The sequence below is a fragment of the Carex rostrata genome, chromosome 17, assembly GCF_964058835.1.
Source record: "Carex rostrata chromosome 17, lpCarRost1.2, whole genome shotgun sequence".
Lineage (NCBI taxonomy): Eukaryota > Viridiplantae > Streptophyta > Magnoliopsida > Poales > Cyperaceae > Carex > Carex rostrata.
The window spans coordinates 1,340,096-1,360,205 of record NC_135934.1 but is presented as its reverse complement, the minus strand read 5'-3'; the positions used below and the strand labels follow the sequence as shown (position 1 = coordinate 1,360,205).

Sequence of the window (20,110 nt, the reverse complement as noted above, 5' to 3'; positions counted from 1 at the left end):
CAGTACCAACTACCGTCTAAAAATTGTATGATCGACAGTTCTTTATTCGTTTCATCATTGCTCTGTTCAAACTGGTTTATTTTAAACTGGGCTCCATTTCAAGTAATTGCGTGTCATGGCTGGTGGTTTGAGAGAGCAAGATAAGCAAGTGAAGGTGACAATCATAGAGACGCGATTTGTGAAGACTGATGAAGCCAATTTTAAGTCAGTAGTGTACCAATTTACTGGTAAGAACTCGACGGTATCAATGGCGCCTCATACTTCGCCAATGAGGCCACAAGCACAAAGAGCAGTACCGATAATGGCACAGTCACAGATGGAGGTGCCGAATGCAAGCAAGTTAAGTGAAGCATCAAGGGCACAGAATGACATGGTGAACCTAGATTTTGAGCATCAAGCTGCTTTCATGGAGGATTTTGAGCCATTTTTGGAGGACTTGTATAAATTAATTGACCCATAAATGAATTATTCATGTTTTTTGGTTAGGTCGATCGAGATATCGGAGATGTTTTTTCAACTTGCACTTTTTGTTTTCTATGATTTTGTGACAAGCATTGTCAGTCCATTGTATATATATATATTATGTATGCACTTAATTCCATAAGTACGTGTTAGAAAAGAAAACAGAGGAGAGATTTTATTTTAAAAGAAAGCATGGTTTTATTATCTGAATCCGAATACAACATTATCAAAAATTAAATATCTTTATGAAAATTCATCATAAACTTTCCTGTCATCAGTCATAATATTTTTCTTTAAGGTTGTCGGCAATTGTCGAGCAACAGATATATTTTATAAAAAAGAGAAAAGTTATTTACAAGAGCACTAATTACATCTCTGTATTTATGAAATAAAATCTCTAAAATTAGGGTCCACTATTCCTATTATATTCCTCATTCTAAGTAAAGTGTTTTTAGTTGCGGATATCTATCGTAGTCTTATTTAATAGTATACTCGTTAGTTTAGTCTTTCTTGAAAAAGTTCTCCAGTTCCTCTCCTTCGACCACACACCTGCCGACCATAGCATATCCTAAGATTTCGTGTTTAATTTTGGAGATTACCTTTCTTTTCCTCCACTATTTACAATAGCGTCGCCATTTCACCAAGTATTATTGAAGTGAGTAAATAGCCCTCTCCAAAACCCCTTGCGTACATACAATCCCACATAATATGATCGATTGTTTCTACGAAACTATTCCTATAGAAGATGCAACCATGCGTTACCAAGCATCCTTGAGAAATGAGCACTTCTTGTGTGAGAGCTTTGTTACCCAATAGAAGTCATATGAAAAGCTTAACTTCCATTGGGGCCTTAAGTTTCCATAGGACCTAGCTTGCTGTATTCGGAACCGTCATAATAGTTTTATTCTGTTATCTTTTAATTTCTATAAATCATATATAAATTCTCCAATCAATTACCATAATCTTACAATAATTCGTTGCAGCGATTGTATATGCCGAACTGAACATGTCAACAATATGTTTTATCAATTACCGATTTGAGTAACTAGAAAGGAAAATTATAGATAATATGATATGCGCTAATAAGTGGCGGGCTACATTAAAATAGGGTAGATAACTATTTTATTTCTGAATTTTGAAAACCGAGTATAGGTTTATATATAATCGAGATGTTTATTTTTTGAAAAAAAATGATATATTTCTAAACAATCCATAGTCTGAACTAGTTAATTTAATATAGTCACACAATCCACTAAGCTAATTCTACCAGTAAACCTTTTTGGTTATCCTTGATAACAAAAGTATGGCTACACCCTGATACTAATTCGAGTAACCCTGCAAAAGCCACGAGATTCACGCTCTTTGCCTTCTAAAACCACGTTTGGATTTAAAGCCACGAAGGCAAAGAACGTAGTTCTGACTTCTGAGCACACAATCCACAGTCGCAAATGGCCGTGCCGAATCCAAGCATGGAAAGTGAAGCACAAAGAGCAGTGCCGACAATGGCACAGTCGCAAATGTTGTGTTCTGAGTTTACCGCAGCTCCGCCACTGAATACATATGTTGTGTTCTGAGTTTGATAAAATCAATACGTTTAAAATCGACACTGATAAGCACATTTAGACACGGCATGAATTGACAAAAATTATTCAGCGACTCCCGGAGCTCAAAATTTAAAAGAAGACCTATGACTGTCAGGGGTTTGTATCCTAAATTTTCAGTTTATCCAAAGCAGAATTTTTTTTTTTTACGGTGCCTACTCGAAATGCAGGGGTCGGTATTATATATATTGCTTTGAGAACGTGCATAAAAATTTGAACGGTTTGAATTTTCCACATATCATGATTAATTAATTTAAGCTGTTCTTCGATAACCATTTAGGCAGATTTGAATTATCAATTTCAGTGTACATATCAATCACATTCATATGGCCTTGGGAACATAATAGACAAACAAAAACCAACATGCATATAATTCAAATTTATCTGAAGCAGTCAATTTTATTGAGCGCCAACTTAATTTGATACAAAGTAATTAATTACTTTTCTGTATGTTGACTATTTCTCAGGAGACAAAAAAAAATTAATGAAACCTTCCAAGCTTGTTGGATGAATTTGGATCTCTAGTGCAGATTTCATTTAAATGAGTCTATTAGCCACGGAGCACCATCTTTGACTTGGGTAAGCATATTGACAGAGTTGTTTTGACTTTATACAGCTCAATGATTAAATATTTTTCATTTTGACTCTACTGATCCATGCCCTGCATACAGCCAAATAGCTCTGTCCATATCCTTACCCACTTGTCTGTACTTGTTTCAGTTCTAGCCTCATAATTGCCAGCAATATCTCATTTCTCATTCCACAAAGAACACCAGTACACAACCTTGTAGATAAGCTAAGAATCTAAATTACAGCTTATCTCCCTGCATTTGCATTTAAACCACAAAGAATGGAATCCATTAACTCGATTATCGACTGTTCCTTCTTTGATCCATTAACTCGATTCTTTATTAATGCCTGTCACATCTGACATACAGAATTTCACTTAAGAAGGATATTTGATTTCCAAAGAGACCAGCCCACTATAGGAAAATCCCATTAGATAGCTATGTGCTCTCTCCGACGTGTTAAGTTTTACTTGGGCTAAGGAGTTCTATATAAATATAACATCATCAGCTCTGATTCATCCCTTGACTTTCTGTGATATTCTAAAAGGAATTGGGCCGGGATAGTTTTTAATGGGCCGGCCAGAGCAGATTCTCATTCCAAAGACATATTTAAGAAGCTTTTCTTTATATTAACTTTATTAATCTAATAAAGAAAAGTCCTCTGATATAAATAGTTTAATTCAAATAACTAATTGAATTAAGGAAATGTGGATGTGAATTTATTATTTTTCACTGCTTCACTAGTTTTGGATGTAAATTAGTTTTTTGAACGAGCCGTTCATATATAGCTCAATTATATTATCCGCTCTGTATGGATATGAATTTGAAATTTGAATATGAATATGAATATGAATTCAGCATCATTCTGAATCCGCTCAGTTTACACTCCTAGTTTAATCAATAAATTAAATAAGTTAGCAAGGTAGGATGGTGTGAGGTTTGGCACACTGGCAGACCAAATTCGATTCAATGTTCAATTTGGACTTTTTCTATGCACGTGCGACGCCATGTTCCCATGGCACACAAGAAAATTGCCATCAAAGCTAATTAAGTAGTTATTATCTGTGTGGATTTGAAGAGATGAGGTGTAAACATCAGTTTAATTTGCTTGGCAATGAAGAATAAAATTGTTGTGTGTGTTTACTATGTCGACTGTTTGACCATGGCAAGTTAAAAAAAAAAAAACAGGTGGGTCAACGGTATAGCTAGAGACACAAAATAGCGAGGAAAATCCACGTGTATGTCAGGTGGCATCATAGAAAGCTGTGTGAACAATTTTTGTTTATACGTATACAACAATAAATATGTGTCGATTGATCTCATTCATTCATTATGATTATATTAATTTCTTTTAAACACTTTTAGTTTAAAAACAATATTAATTATTTTCTCGCCGGAAAATTAAGGATACAATTTAGAGTAAAGCTAGGGTGTAACATGCTCACCAACAAAGTTTGGTGAGCATAACTCCAAAAATATATTAGATCGACGTCAAATGCCGAATGAAAACCGTTGAAATCCATGTACTTTATGAGTGATGCATATACATGCAAAATTTTGAAAGTTTCGAGTTTATTTGCTACATGGTCAAGTGGTCAAACAAATGAACATTTTATTATAAGTTATTTTATATATTCAATTTTTATTATTTCTTTGACCACTTGACCGTGTAGCAAATAAACTCGAAACTTTCAAAATTTTGCATGTTTATGCATCACTCATGAAGTACATGGATTTCAACGGTTTGGATTCGGCATTTGACGTCGATCCGATATATTTTTGGAGTTATGCTCACCAAACTTTGTTGGTGAGCATGTCACACCCTAGCTTTACTCTACAATTTATGTCTATTATGGATCATTTCAGCTCAAATATAAATGTTATAATCATTTGATATTTGAAAAATATATGTTCGGATTAAAAAATTAAAATTTTACATTTATTGTTATTTTTATTCAAGAAAACATGTATCAAAATTTGAATTTATTTAGAATGATTATAACCAAAGTAACAGCCAGCTGTAAAACTATAATTCCATCAAGTGCAACAAAGTTATTGACACAATAAAAAAATTCAACTGAAAATCCAAACAAATTAATATTCGTTTGACAAAAACAAAATGTATGACCCGAACAAAAATTAATGACCTAGTCCAAACAATTTACAATTCAAATATTCGTTTTGTGTATTGATTGACAGACAACATCACATCACAAAGAAAAAAAAAAAAAAAAAAACATTTTCTTTCAGTATCACTCTCAACTCTCAACTCTCAACTCTCAACTATATATGTTCTTATCGTAATCAATATTTTGACTAAAATATAGCTGGCATTCTCACTTGACTAAAAGAAGTTTCGATGTGCATCAGATTGCATTAAATCTGTTCGTCCCCTCTTGAAGAAAGGAAAAAAAACAAAGATTGTCAAATGTTTCCCCAAAGGAAAATCATATATATATATATATCCCTAGATTGTATCAAGATTTTGAAAATGAAAAAATACGATATTAAAATGATTGTATCAAGATTTTGATGTATAGACGGATCATAAAAAAATTGGTTGATTGAGTGTCTCTTCAAATGTTCAAATTAATTAACTTTTAATCTAGCTCTAATATTTTTTATTAATGGAAAGTCAATTTTTTCTCATCTTTATCTTAAAATCTTTCAATCAAGATATACCTATATATCTATTCATACCAATATATCTATTTCGATCTCATATATGACTATATTACCAAAGAGTGAGGCTACAATATTTTTCATAGCGCATAACAGTATGTATTATAGATCAATATCTCTGTTTACAAAATTCATATAATCTATCTAAACTGTTCAACACGATCCGAAGGCTAAAATTTACATATTTTAGATATATATATATTTTTTTTACTATTTTCTAGATAGATAGAAATTACCCAATCTAAAGAATTTTGAACTATCCAAAAATAGTGATTTTCTACCTATTTATAAAAATAGCACAAAAGATGAAAAAAAGGTGAATTTATTGTCCCTATAATTTTTTATCTTTAAATCATGTTAAGCGGTTCGAATCAGATGTTTTTGGACTTTAAAAATGATAATATGGATCCGATCTACGCTTTGCCAAGTACCGTAGCCTCACTCATGGTCCAACCGAAATTTTGTTATAATATCCAAAATAATTAATAAATTTTAAATTCTACTCAATAACTCAAATTCAAAGCATATTTGTTTTTTGCCAATAATACATAAAGAAATATATTAATTTTTCTTACCGCGGTGAAAATTCCGACCTGAAAAATGTTGATCCGGGTTATTTATCGCAGTCTTTCTAATAAATCAAATTATATTGTATTTCATCTATTTTCAAAGAAATATATTAAACATTTATAATATTTCAATACAAAAAATAAATAAATTATAAAATTTTCTGCTTTGTAAAAAAACACACAAAAAATGGTGAGATTTGTTTTCTTTGAAACCGGCAAGAATCTCATCGGTTTGTTTTCTTGAAACCGGTGAGATTTTGATCGGTTTAGACAATTTTTGAAATTCTACGTAAAAGTGGGTAGAATTTGAAAAAAAAAAAAAAAAAAAATTGGATATTAATAAAAATTTCGGAAGGTCCAAGGTCCCAACAATTATTGAATTTAAAATGATTAACAATCAAACATAAAAATTCTCTTCATTATATAACAAGAAAATAATCCGTTGTGCACGAGCCAGAAATCATAAATTTTGTTTGTTTTTTTTTTGTTGATTAAAACAGAGGAGTCCTATAGGTGCTTCCAATTAATGTTCCCCTTATTTAATTCCTTGGTAAACAAGCTTGTTGTTGAACTTTGACGATTAAAATTGTGATCTTTCTCGAAAGATCCCTTAAAAACAAAAAAAAACATGAACTCTTGTGGTCGTTTTCTCCAAGCAACCCTCCATGCTTCACGCTTGTTGTTGGCGCTATCTAATATCTTGAGATAATTTCCTAATTATATTTAGAACATTAAACAAAATACTTCTTCAAATTTATTAACAAAATATATTTGAACATGCATCATAACTAGAAGAAAGGAGATTATATGTTTCTTCTAATTAATATTTTTCAATCTTTATAATTATTCATTTGTGTAGGAAAAAAATTAATTAATTGTTCAATTCTCATATTTCATAATTTGATTTTTTTTTTGTTCAATTTATTTTTATACAAATTAACTTCAAAAGTTAATATTAAATCCAAAATCAGGGAATACAAAATGATATGTTCAAATTATTAAATTTAATATAATTGAACTATTAAAGTATATATCATTTTTTGAAAATTATATATTCAAACGAGTGCTTTATATGGAAATATCATATATCTAAATTAAATAAATCTATAAAAAAAAAATTGAATCATATAAGTTCCACGATCAATGAAAGAATAATTAATTATTTAGTAAATAAAAAGAAGTATTTTCATGGCGAATTAAGATTCCACGTGGCTTGACCTCCAACCTTTACCTATTAAAATAATATTATTTTTATAGTTCGGAGAATTGGAGCCGTTAGGATAGCATAGACCCCAGTAAAATAATAATTGACATTTGAGGGTTGATTTAGCAAAACTAGCAACAGAAAGTACAATGGGAACAATTTCCACCTGCCACCAGAACTCCTGCAGAGTTCAGACATTTGGACCCGGTTCGATTCACAGGCTAAGAAAATATCCGGTCCATTAATTCGGTCGTATTTAGCGCACCTCATCTTGAAGCCACATAAGCAAAGTCCAAAGCACGAGGCCTACTGTCAACATTGTAATTAATACCCCACCTGACGTATTACATTACGTCATTTCGGATTTTATTTCTCTTCGGATCTCTTTCCAATTTTCAAACCCAACAAACCAAACAGAAGGTCTCTCCCTTGTATTATTGGATAATTGGGTAATTAAACCAGTAGGTCCGTTTACAGTTGCTTTTATTTTATTGGATGGCATGCCCAGTATTCTAGGCATACATGTTTGACTCATCCCAAAAGTCCTCTGTTAGTCTCACTTGACCTGTTGCTAATCTACATACAGAAGTGCACCTATATATATATGACACCCTTTCCTATATCTCTCACTTCACCAATCCATATTCAACAAAAAAAACAATATTGCTTTACCATTTTTCCATTAATTTGCTTTTGAGAAAGCAATTAATTTTTCATTTTCAAATGGACAGAAGAGAGCAATATATGAAGGTGAAGGTAATAGTGACAAAGGTTGTCGAGACAGAAGCTGATCAGTTCAAATCGGTTGTACAAAACCTCACCGGGAAAGACTCCGCTTGGCTTATAGGCTCAGACATGAAGACCGACCGTACATACGATCAGATGAGAAAACCGTCGACCGATGTTAAAAATGTGCTGCAGCATGGAGGTTATGTAGGATTGATGCCAACAATGGAGGAGCTCTTTGAGTTCTTGAGAGATTAGTTTATGGTGTTTAAATGTGCTACGTAATCTGGTCATCTTTGTGTTAATATTCGTCGTGGAATTTTTTTTTTTTGATCCATGATATATAGTTCTTCTGTGGTAGTATTCCGTGTAAATTCTTGTGCAACAATGCCACTGAACATCCATGGAAGTCTCACAATTTTTAAATTTGTATTCCTAATAACTAGCTAATATCGTAATGTATATATACTTTTGCAGTCAAGTATAAACACTTTTTTAAATAAGTGTAAGCATATCTTAATGCATGTAAAGATGCATATAAGGGATACAAAATGATGTTCTTGTTATGTTTAAATAGAAATTAATTCATATAAAATTTTATAATTACTTGAATTAATTTGGAACAAGATCAAGACTCCATAAAATGGAAGTCTAATTAAATTGTGATAGATTTATTTCAGTGCGTTTATATTTGTCTTTGTTAATTAGCTACTATAAAATGATATATAAAACTATAAATTTTTATATAAATGCAACTCTCGTGAAAAAAAGAACAAGTTTAATTATTTGATTTTATAAAATATTAAATATAAATGAAGAAGAGAAATTATAATAAATAATGGTAACAAAACTTATGACACGGTTTAGTTAATTGTATTAATTTAAATTTGACTCATGATGCTAATTAATATTGAAAAACAACATGCAGTGATAATTAATGCTTTATATAAAAGAAATAGACAGAGTTTAGTTCAATACGGTATATATATTAGAAATCTTAAAAAACAAAAAAAAATAGTGTATTATTTATTTTGGAAATCTTGAAAATTACATCTCTCGTTTGAGACCGGATATTTTTTAGTGAATGATGTTGAAATCTCGTCACATCAAATAAAAATAGTGGAGATTTTACAAAATAACCTTCAAAAACATTGAAATTGTGTATTTTTACCTCTGAAATTCATATAAATACCTCTCTAAATTTCAAAAACTCATTGAATTGACCCAATTTGCTGTCTTTTCTCTTAATACTTATTTTAAATATATAAACTTTTTAGTTTATTATTTATTAAAAAAATAAAAATATGTGGTTTGTTTAAGAAAAATTGTCTATGTAGTCAAATCTTGCAAAACAAATAATTCATTTCTCCACTTGTGAGTTGTGACACATACACAACAATCTATAGGCATACGCTTGTGTGTATGTCACAAATAAGAAATGAACAACTTGTCCTCACAAGTCACAACTGACAAATTAAAAGACTGAATATTTCTCTTGAATGTGCTACATATATTTTTTAATTTAATAAAGCATAAAAACGAGTTCTTTATAAATATAAAATAAATTTTAATATGAAAAGAAAATTAATTAATTAGGTAAATTTACGGGTTCTTGAAATTTAGAAGGATACGTATGATATTATTAATTTTATAGATAAAATACATAATTTAGAGTTTTTTAGGGGCATAATTGAAATTCCCCTTATGATTTTTTAGGGACATACATGTGTATGGATCCGTACTCGGATCAGTATTTCCATTGTAGATATATATGGATATTCTAATTCGGATATGTACAGATATAGGTAAAAATATTAATACAATTTAAAATTTAAGAGTCGCTATAGGAATACATATAACTATCCTAGTATTGATAAAAAATTAATAATTTGTGTAATTAATTTTTTTGTCATTGTTTTTCAAAGAATTAATATGTTACTTATAGTTCAACACTAGTATTGTGCTTGTGTGTTACAACGTAGACGTGTTATAAGAGAATAAAAAATATTCATACAAAATGATGTATTTTCATAATAAAATAGTACCAATGAAAAAAAATTATTCAACAATATCCATGAATAATATTAAAATAGATTGGTTCTAAATCCAAATTATAAATAAAAAGTCAATTGGTATAATAAAGTTCAATGAGAAATAATATCGGCTTAGTGCAAATGTAAAGCTAATTCTTTAATGGCATACCTATGAGTTTCTTTTTACTTGTACATACCAGATTTTTTTTTTATGTTGTTTAACGGAAAAAAAAAAAGAGAAAAAAATTATCAAAAATAAGTTGTATTATTTATTGTTGTTATATTATGACACCTTTTATTGTTATATTATATCTCGTATTATTGTTATAATGGTTATTCTCCTTTTCATATGATTATATGTATTTGTATCTCTAAAATAAAGAATAGAATCATGTTTACTTAAATGAGATTATTAAATGACAAATAACATTCTTTATATGATACAAAAAATTGAAAGAAATGAAAAAATGATCAATTTATTATCAATCAATCCGAAAAATCCTTAAATAACATTTAAATTTTTTGAAAACATTGGTCCAATCAAAAAATTGAGTATCTGGCAAACAAATAAGTGTTTAGTAAAATTTTCGAGAAAAAAAATGAGGAAAGAGGAGGATACATAGATTTTGTGAAATAAAGAGTGTTGGAGAGACGAGTACGTGTCTAAATAAATTCATACTTCTACACATAAAAAAATATCAAAACTATACGTGGAATTAAAAAGAAAAAAAATGATAATCTATTTGTTCGAATGACTTATATTCAATTTAAAATTTTATTTTTTCATTACAGACATTGACGAATTAAAACATCTCACGTGCTTAACAAAAGAGCAGAGAGTAATGATATACATCGTAAAAAGATTTTTGTTATGATAAACATTAGTGGTTTGCTTTTACCCGAACGGGTATGACCCGTTTTACCCGACCCGTACCCGTTACCCGAGGTACCCGTACCCGTGCCCGGGTATAGGCGGGTAAACGGGTACACGGGTACGGGTTTGAGACGGACCGGACTCAATGATTCGGGAAAAAACCCGCCCAACCCGTACCCGTTTTACCCGTACCCGAAACCCGTCTACCCGCACCCGTTTTACCCGTACCCGCACCCGTTTACCCGACCTACTTTACCCTTTTACCCGTGTACTTTTACCCGTTTACCCATTACCCTTTACCCGTTTACCCGTTTTTTTTAAATTCAAAATTCAAAATTATTTTACCGCCGAAAAAAATAATATTAAAAACAGAAAAAAAAACTAAAAAACAGTATTAAAAAAAAAAAAAAAAATACCCGTACCCTACCCGCCCTACCCGACTACCCGTACCCGTTACCCGGGACGGGCACGGGTTTGAAACGGGTAGGGTACACTTGTTTAAAACCCTACCCGACCTACCCGTACCCGCCTACCCGACTACCCGCCCTACCCGTACCCGCCCTACCCGACTACCCGCCCTACCCGTACCCGAGGTACCCGTACCCTACCCGAATTCAATCCACTAATAAACATTAGCAATCAAATCAAACAATGTGAAAGGGGACTATTTCGTGGGGCCCCACCAACAGAGACAGTGGGACCCGGTCCGTACATCCTAATAGTATCTTATGAAATGATCTGGTCCATTGAGTAACTTGGACGTCGTATAATAAAAGGATAAAGAGCACCTAGCCTAGCCTAGCCTAGCCACGTAAACTAGTCAAAACTTAATTATCAATAATACCCCCACCTTACGTAATGCATTACGTCACTTCGGATTTTCTTGCTGTTCGAATCTCTTTCTATTTATCAAACCCAATTAGCTAAATAGAAGGAGAGCTCCAAGGAATTAATCCGTTTTTTTTTAGCAAACATAATGTTTACAGAATACAAGGCGGAGTGTTGAGTACAAAAGAAATAATTATATATGTGTGTGTGTTAATGAAATAAGAAATACATGACTTTTTTTACTACTTTTGCAAATTAATCAACCAAAAACTAATATATACTTACAATAAATTGGAAATAAGTTGCATTTATAATAACATAGTAAAGGTAAAACATAAGTTGTTGGTACTTGTCAGAATTTAATTTTTGTTCTTAAATTACAAAATAAGGTCACAAAGAGTTTAATAAAAATTAATCCTATATATATATAGAGAGAGAGAGAGAGATAGGCTAATATCAAAACGTTTGCACCAACTCCTCCCGTGCAACCAAGTCATTTTCCGATTTGCAAAGTCCAAACGACCGATCCGAACCGTTAGATGTTTAATCCATATTGAAATGTGCTTGGAGACCAAATTTTACATTTTTTGGAATTTTTTTGCTATTTATTAAGATGGTTTGAAATCGCTGTTTTATTAAAATTCTGCACCACTGGAAAACAGCGATTTCAAACCATCTTAATAAATAGCAAAAAAATTCCAAAAAATGTAAAATTTGGTCTCCAAGCACATTTCAATATGGATTAAACATCTAACGGTTCGGATCGGTCGTTTGGACTTTGCAAATCGGAAAATGACTTGGTTGCACGGGAGGGGTTGGTGCAAACGTTTTGATATTAGCCTATCTCTCTCTCTCTATATATATATATATATATTCCCTGAATTGGTGAGTTGTTAATAACGGGTTATTGGTTAGATTATAAACCAGCAGATCCGTTATTGGATGTCCAATATTTAGGCACACATGTTTGACTCATCCCAAAAGTCCCCTTTTAGTCTCATTTGATCGACATGTTGCTAATCCATTTACAAAAGCACACCTATATATATACACACACACCCTTTCTAATCTCTCATTTCACCGAATCCCCATATTCAACCAAAAAAATTGCTTTGTTTTAATTACGGGCTGGAGATTTCCTTCCCAATTGCCATTTTTTTCCATTTGCTTAATTATGAGAAAGCATTTAAATACTTCTTTTGCTTTTCAAATGGATAGAAGAGATGATATGAAGTTGAAGGTAACAGTGACAAAGGTTGTATTCGCACAAAAATTCACCGGGAAAAATTCCTCATGGCTTGTAGAATCAGATGTATATGTCAACCAATCATAGAATATTCATACATATGATCAGATGAGAAGAGGATCAACCGAGGGGCCTAATAATGTATTGGAACATGAAGGTTATATATGTATGATTGCTTTCAATTATGGAGGAATTGTCTAAGCTTATAAGTCATGCGGAATCTTTCTTAGTAAGTTTGTGTACGACTGATATGAACTTATCACTTTATGTCTCGACAACCTTTGTCACTATTACCTTCATCTTCATATCATATCTTTTATCCATCATAGTTTTGAGTATGACATTGATGATTGAGGAGGGCTCAAATGCTCCATTACTTTATGCTCCAATTGTATACCAACATATTTATCTTCGTTTTGAAAGTCTAAACAAAATATTTGAACCGTTCAACATGATATACACATTAAAATGTGTTTCCAGATCAAATTTTACATTTTTTGAAATTATTTTACTATTTTTCAAGATAGATACAAAATCACTGTTTTTGGATAGTCCACAATCTTCTGAGAAATATTGATTTTGTACTATCTTGAAAAATAGTAAAAGAATTCCAAAAAATATAAATTTAATCTCTAAACACATTTTAATGTGGATATCATGTTGAGCGAATCGGATCTTTTGTTTGAATTTTAAAATCGAAGATAAAGATATTGGGATACGATTTGGGCATGAAACAATGGAGCATTTGAGCCCTCCTCGACATTGATATTCATTTAACCGTTTACCCAACTCATATCGTATTCGATAAGACAAGTATTGGCAAGGTTTTTTTGCATTAGCTTATTGGATGTGAGTATAGATAAGAAAAAACAAATTTGTAAGTTTATTAAATAAGGATATCGGTAAGAGGTATTTCATACCCGTTACCCTATAAGATAATTAATAAATATAAAACCATATATAATACTTTTTTTATTTATACATATAACTATATAATTTTCTTATTATAATTAGATTGAATGTATTACATTTTATATAATTCTTTTATTTAGTAATTTATAAATTGTGCTGGCAATATTGGTAATGTAATATTTACATATAAATTGTGCTGGCAATATTGGTATTATTGCAATATTGACATGTAGCCAGCACACCCTAGTTTCTAAATATTACAATTCCAAGCACGAGGCCTAATGTCAATATTGCAATAATACCCCCACCTGACGTATTACATTACCTCATTTCGGATTTTATTACTCTTCGGATCTCTTTCCAATAATCAAACCCAACAAGCCAAACAGAAGGAGAGGTCAAAGGAATTCCATTAATTTTTTTTTAACAAATAATGTTCACACAATAATACAAGGGAGAGGGTGCATAAATTGGAAATACTTGATTATTTACCCTACTTTTCCAAATTAACTAAAAAATAATACTTACAATAAATTGGAAATAAGTTGCATTATTCTTTTAGAACCGAAAAGGTTGCATTAATTTTAAAAACATAAGTTCAAAATTCTACTTGTCTGAATTTAATTATGATTCTTAAGATTAAATTTTGGTCACAAAGTGTTTAATAGAAATAACCTTAATTAGTCCCAATTACATCAAAAGAAACCTAAACCAAAAACAGTAAATATACATGTACATATCAAAGATACTACCTGAGTTACTGAGTTTTGTTGTAGGTTAATAACGGGTTATCGATAATTAATTGGGTAAACCAGTAGGTCCGTTTACAGTTAGTCCTCTTTATAATTAATTAGTCTCACTTGACCTGTTGATAATCTACATACAAAAGTGCGCCTATATACACACACACACACACACCCTTTCCTATATCTCTCACTTCACCAATCCATATTCAACAAAAAAAAATATTGCTTTACCATTTTTCCATTAATTTGCTTTTGAGAAAGCAATTAATTTTTCATTTTCAAATGGACAGAAGAGAGCAATATATGAAGGTGAAGGTAATAGTGACAAAGGTTGTCGAGACAGAAGCTGATCAGTTCAAATCGGTTGTACAAAACCTCACCGGGAAAGACTCCGCCTGGCTTATAAGCTCAGACATGAAGACCGACCGTACATACGATCAGATGAGAAAACCGTTGACCGATGTTAAAAATGTGCTGCAGCATGGAGGTTATGTAGGATTGATGCCAACAATGGAGGAGCTCTTTGAGTTCTTGAAAGATTAGTTTATGGTGTTTAAATGTGCTCAGGCCCGTCCCTAGGGCTGTGCAGCCAGGGCGACCGCCCCGGGCCTCAAAATTCTAGGGGCCTCAAAAAAGAAAAATTAGTTTGTATATATATAAAAAAAATTGTATATATTAAAAATAAATAAAGTATTAGAGCTCAAATTTTGTATATATAAATGGTTCAAATTTTTCTATAAATAAATATGACTTATTGGCATATCAATAAAAAATCTGACCGGCTAATTGCTTCTAGGGGTGTTTATTGGGTCCGGTTTAGTCGGTTTTGAACCAAATCAAATTAGTTTGGACTAAACAGTTTGATTTATTCGGTTTAATGGTTTGGTTCAGTTTTCTTTTTAAAATCGAATTTATAACTTCGGTTCGGTTCGGTTTGGAAATTTTCAAAATCGAAAAAACCGAACCGGTCGAATTTTTATATATTATGAATTTGGTCCGGACTACCCCCAGTTTATTTCTTAATACCTCGTTTATTTCTTAATCAATTGCTCTAAATACTTTGGTTTATTTCTTAATATACTTCGGTTTATTATAAATCAAATGCTTTAAATAAAAAAATTAATATCTTTTGATTTGAACCGAAGAAACTGAAGAAACCGAAATAAAACTTTAGTTCGGTTCGGTTCAGATCGGTTCTATTTTTAAAACCAAATTATAACTTTGGTTTGCCTAGTTCGGTTCAATTGAAACCGAACCGAACCGATGAACACCCCTAATTGCTTCCATAAGTACTTCAGCACCATATGTTTATAAGTAGTTTTTGCGTTTTAAAAGTCCAAATAGTTGATCCAAACCATTCAACCTAATATCCATATTAAAACGTGCTTGGAGACCTAATTTTACATTTTTTTTTTTTTTTTTTTTTTTTTAAGGTAAGTAGAATTTTTTTTATTGTTCAGAATCTTCTAAATTAATAAATTTTCTACCTATCTTAAAAAAATAAAAAAGATACCAAAAAAAATGTAAAATTTGGTCTCCAAGCACGTTTTAATATGGATATCATATTGAATGGTTCGGATCGACTATTTGGATTTTAAAAATACAAAAATGGCTTAAAGCATATAGTGTTGAAGTACTTATCGAAGTGTATTGGCCGGTCTCATAAATTTTTTGTATATATAAAGGGTTCCAAATTTTCTTCCGCCCCGGGCCCCAAAATCTTCAGGACCGGCCCTGAATGTGCTACGTAATCTGGTCATCTTTGTGTTAATATTTGTCGTGGAATTTTTTTTTTTTTTATCCATGATAGTTCTTCTGTGGTAGTATTTCGTGTAAATTCTTGTGCAACAATGCCACTGAACATCCATGGAAGTCTAATTAAATTGTGATAGATTTATTTCAGTGCGTTTATATTTGTCTTTGTTAGCTAGTATAAAATGATATATAAAACTATAAATTTTTTATATAAATGCAACTCTCGTGAAAAAAAGGGAACAAGTTTAATTATTTGATTTTATAAAATATTAAATATAAATGATGCTAATATTGAAAAACAATATGCAATGATAATTAATGTTTTATATAAAAGAAATAGACAGAGTTTAGTTCAATACGGTATATAGAGTAAAGCTAGGTGTGATGTGCTCACCAAGAGAGTTTGGTGAGCACAATTTCAAAAGTTCATCGGATCGACTTCAAACCGTTGAAATTCCTGTGCTTCATAAGTGATGCATGTGCATGCAAAATTTTAAAAGTTTCGAGTTTATTTGCTACACGGTCAAGCGATCAAAGAAATGAGTATTTTATTAAGTTAATTTATAAGTTGTTTTGTATATTCAATTTTTATTATTTCTTTGACTGCTTGACCTTGTAGCAAATAAACTTAAAACTTTTAAATTTTGTATGTATATGCATCACTCATGAAGTACATGAATTTGAACGGTTTGGATTCGATATTTGACGTCGATCCGATATACTTTTGGAGTTGTGCTCACCAAACTCTCGTGATGATCACATCATGCCCTAGCTTTGCTCCGGTATATATATTAGTAATCTTAAAAATAAAAAAATTAGTGTATTATCTATTTTGGAAATCTTGAAAATTACATCTCTCGTTTGAGACCAGATATTTTTTAGTGAATGATGTTGAAATCTCGTCACATCAAATAAAAATAGTGGAGATTTCACAAAATAACCTTCAAAAACATTGAAATTATGTATTTTTACCTCTGAAATTCATATAAATACCTCTCTAAATTTCAAAAACTCATTGAATTGACCCAATTAAATATATAAGCTTTTTAGTTTACTATTTATTAAAAAATAAAAATATGTGGTTTGTTTAAGAAAATTTGTCTATGTAGTCAATCTTACAGAACAAATAATTCATTTCTCCACTTGTGAGTTGTGATATATACACAACGATCTATAGGTATACGCTTGTGTGCATGTCATAAGTAATGAACAACTTGCTCTCACGAGTCACAACTGATAAATTAGAAAACTGAATATTTCTCTTGAACATGATACATATTTTTTTATTTTAATTTAGAGAAAATTGGTTATTTACCACTCCAAAATCTTAAAATTTGAAAAATGTCACTCCAAAATTAGAAATCATCCTAATGTCACTCTAAACTTAGTTAATTTTTTTATTTTGCCACTCCATATAATTAATGACTAAAATACCCTCGGGCTCTTCCTCTCCATCCAACTCTCTTCCTCTCCTCTCCTCGCCGATACGGTGATGTTCATTTTATAAGCTTCCAATCTAATCGAAGTAGCTGCCGTGTTCCCACTGGAAGCACCAACACAGAGGTTGCATCTTTGCCTTCGTCTCCCCCGCAGTTCGACGCCATGTCAGCAAGAAGCCTTGCTGTCGCTCTGTGGAAAATACACCTTGCTTCCGACTTTCACTTCCAGGTAGGTCTCGCTTCTTAAGATCTACCCTTGTTATAACTTCATTATCTCTCTTTCTTCTTTGTCGAAGTGTAATCGAGTGGGTAACTTTGCTAATTACTTAGATCACGAACAATGAGTTGTTCATTGTTCCTAAATTTTGATTTGGAAATTGTCACTTGAGAAAATTATAAAGCAAATGTTCTGAACAAAATGTGTATTATCTCTAATGGTCGATATATTCAGAAATTGTGGTAACGGGAGCTATTTCTATAAAGTTTCTTTTACTATTTTTCAAGAAAGGTACAAAATCATTATTTTTTGATGGTCCACAATTTTCTGAGAAATATTGATTTTGTACTATCTTAAAAAATAGTACAATTTCAAAAAATGTAAAATTTGATCTCTAAGCACATTTTAACGTGGGTATCATGTTGAGTGAATCAGATCTTTTGTTTGAATTTTAAAATCGAAGATAAAGATATTGGGTTATGATTGGGGCAAGAAATAATGGAGCATTTGAGCCCTCCTCGACATTGATATTCTTTTAACCGTTTACCCAACTCATATCGTATTTGATAAGACAAGTATGGACAATTTTTTTTTCATTAGCTTATCAGATGTGAGTATAAATAAGAAAAAAAAATTGTAAGTTTATTGAATAAAGATATCGGTATTCAGTAAGAGCTATTTCGAATCTGTTACCCTATAAGATAATTGATAAATATAAAATCATATATAATACTTTTTTTTTATTTATACATACAACTATATAATTTTTTTATTATAATTAGATTGAATATATTACATTTTATATAATTATTTTATTTAGTAATTTATGATAAAGAGTAATCTATTTAACATTTTATATAACTTTTAGTTAGTAATTTATGGCAAAATTGAATTATATAATATTTATCATTTCATTTAATTAATTATTTATATTTTTGAAAATAATAGGATCAAAATTATAAATTGAATAAAAAATTATATTTCGTGATATTAGATACATATCATATTAGAATAATTATATGAATCCCCCCACTCTCATCCCCTCATCATCCCCCCATCTCTTAAACATATTTTAGAGGTTAATTTTTTTTTCCAATGTCGTCCACATTTCTCACGATCTATGAGGAATTTTGCGAATCTAAAACCACGAACGTATTCTACACAATTTTATCTTTCAAATGAGATCCATGATGACATATTTTCGGGCTCATCGTCACACAAATATTTATATCTTATCGTGCAAGTATTTATACCTATACTTGTAAGTATTTATCCCCAATCGTGGACCCTGCATCTCCCCATCTCTTAAACAGATTTTAACTTATAAACTAACTTAACTAACTAGTTTAATTAAATTTATTCAAAACATTGTGGTCTTCCAAGTTTAATTAAATTCATAGGTATAAATACTTGGAAGATAATAAATTAATACTTGCAAACTGAAATATTAATACTTGCATGTCTATATAACTATATGTGGAGACCACTCAAACTACATGGGGAGAAAAATCATACACGTTTTTAGAGGTATTTTTTTTCTTTTTTCAATGTTATCCATATTTCTCACGATATATGAGAAATTTTGCGAATCTAAAACCATAAACGTATTCTATACAATTTTATCTTTTAAATGAGATTCATGATGACATACTTTTGGGCTTATCATCACACAAGTATTTATACCTCATCGTGCAAGTATTTATACCTCATCGTGCAAGTATTTATACCTATACTTGTAAGTATTTAACCCCAATCGTGGATCCCGCATCTCCGCATCAACCTTTCCCAATCGTCTCTGCGTCAACCTTTCTCTAACAAAACTAGTTTACCACATAGGTATAAATACTTGTAATACTTTATATTAATACTTTTAAATGTCAGCATTGTCATATATGGAAAATACTAGGTATAAATACTTAGATGACAAGGTATAAATACTTGTGTGACGACGAGTTCGAAAGTATGTCATCATGGATCTCATTTGAAAGATAAAATTGTGTAGAAGATGTTCGTGGTTTTAGATTCGCAAATTTTTTTGTAAATCGTGAGAAATATGGACGATATTGAACAAATAAAATTGGTGGGGATAATGAGGGGGTGAGAGTGGGGGGACAATTATTAGGACCCATCATATTAATATATTATATTTATTTGTTATATTTTTGAAATAAATTATGCATGCTATCAATTTATTTGCTAACTACTGTTATTTGTTTTGTTACCCATATTTTAATAGATGAGGGTAGG

At 31.0% G+C, this 20,110-nt stretch overlaps 1 long non-coding RNA gene across 1 annotated transcript; it reads left to right on the top strand.

Annotated features, from left to right (window-relative positions):
* The first annotated feature begins 7,643 nt into the window (after positions 1–7,643).
* Positions 7,644–8,217, top strand: LOC144568766 (uncharacterized). Its single transcript, XR_013515723.1, has 2 exons — positions 7,644–8,113; positions 8,161–8,217. It is a non-coding gene; the product is annotated as an uncharacterized LOC144568766 (long non-coding RNA).
* Positions 8,218–20,110: the final 11,893 nt, after the last annotated feature.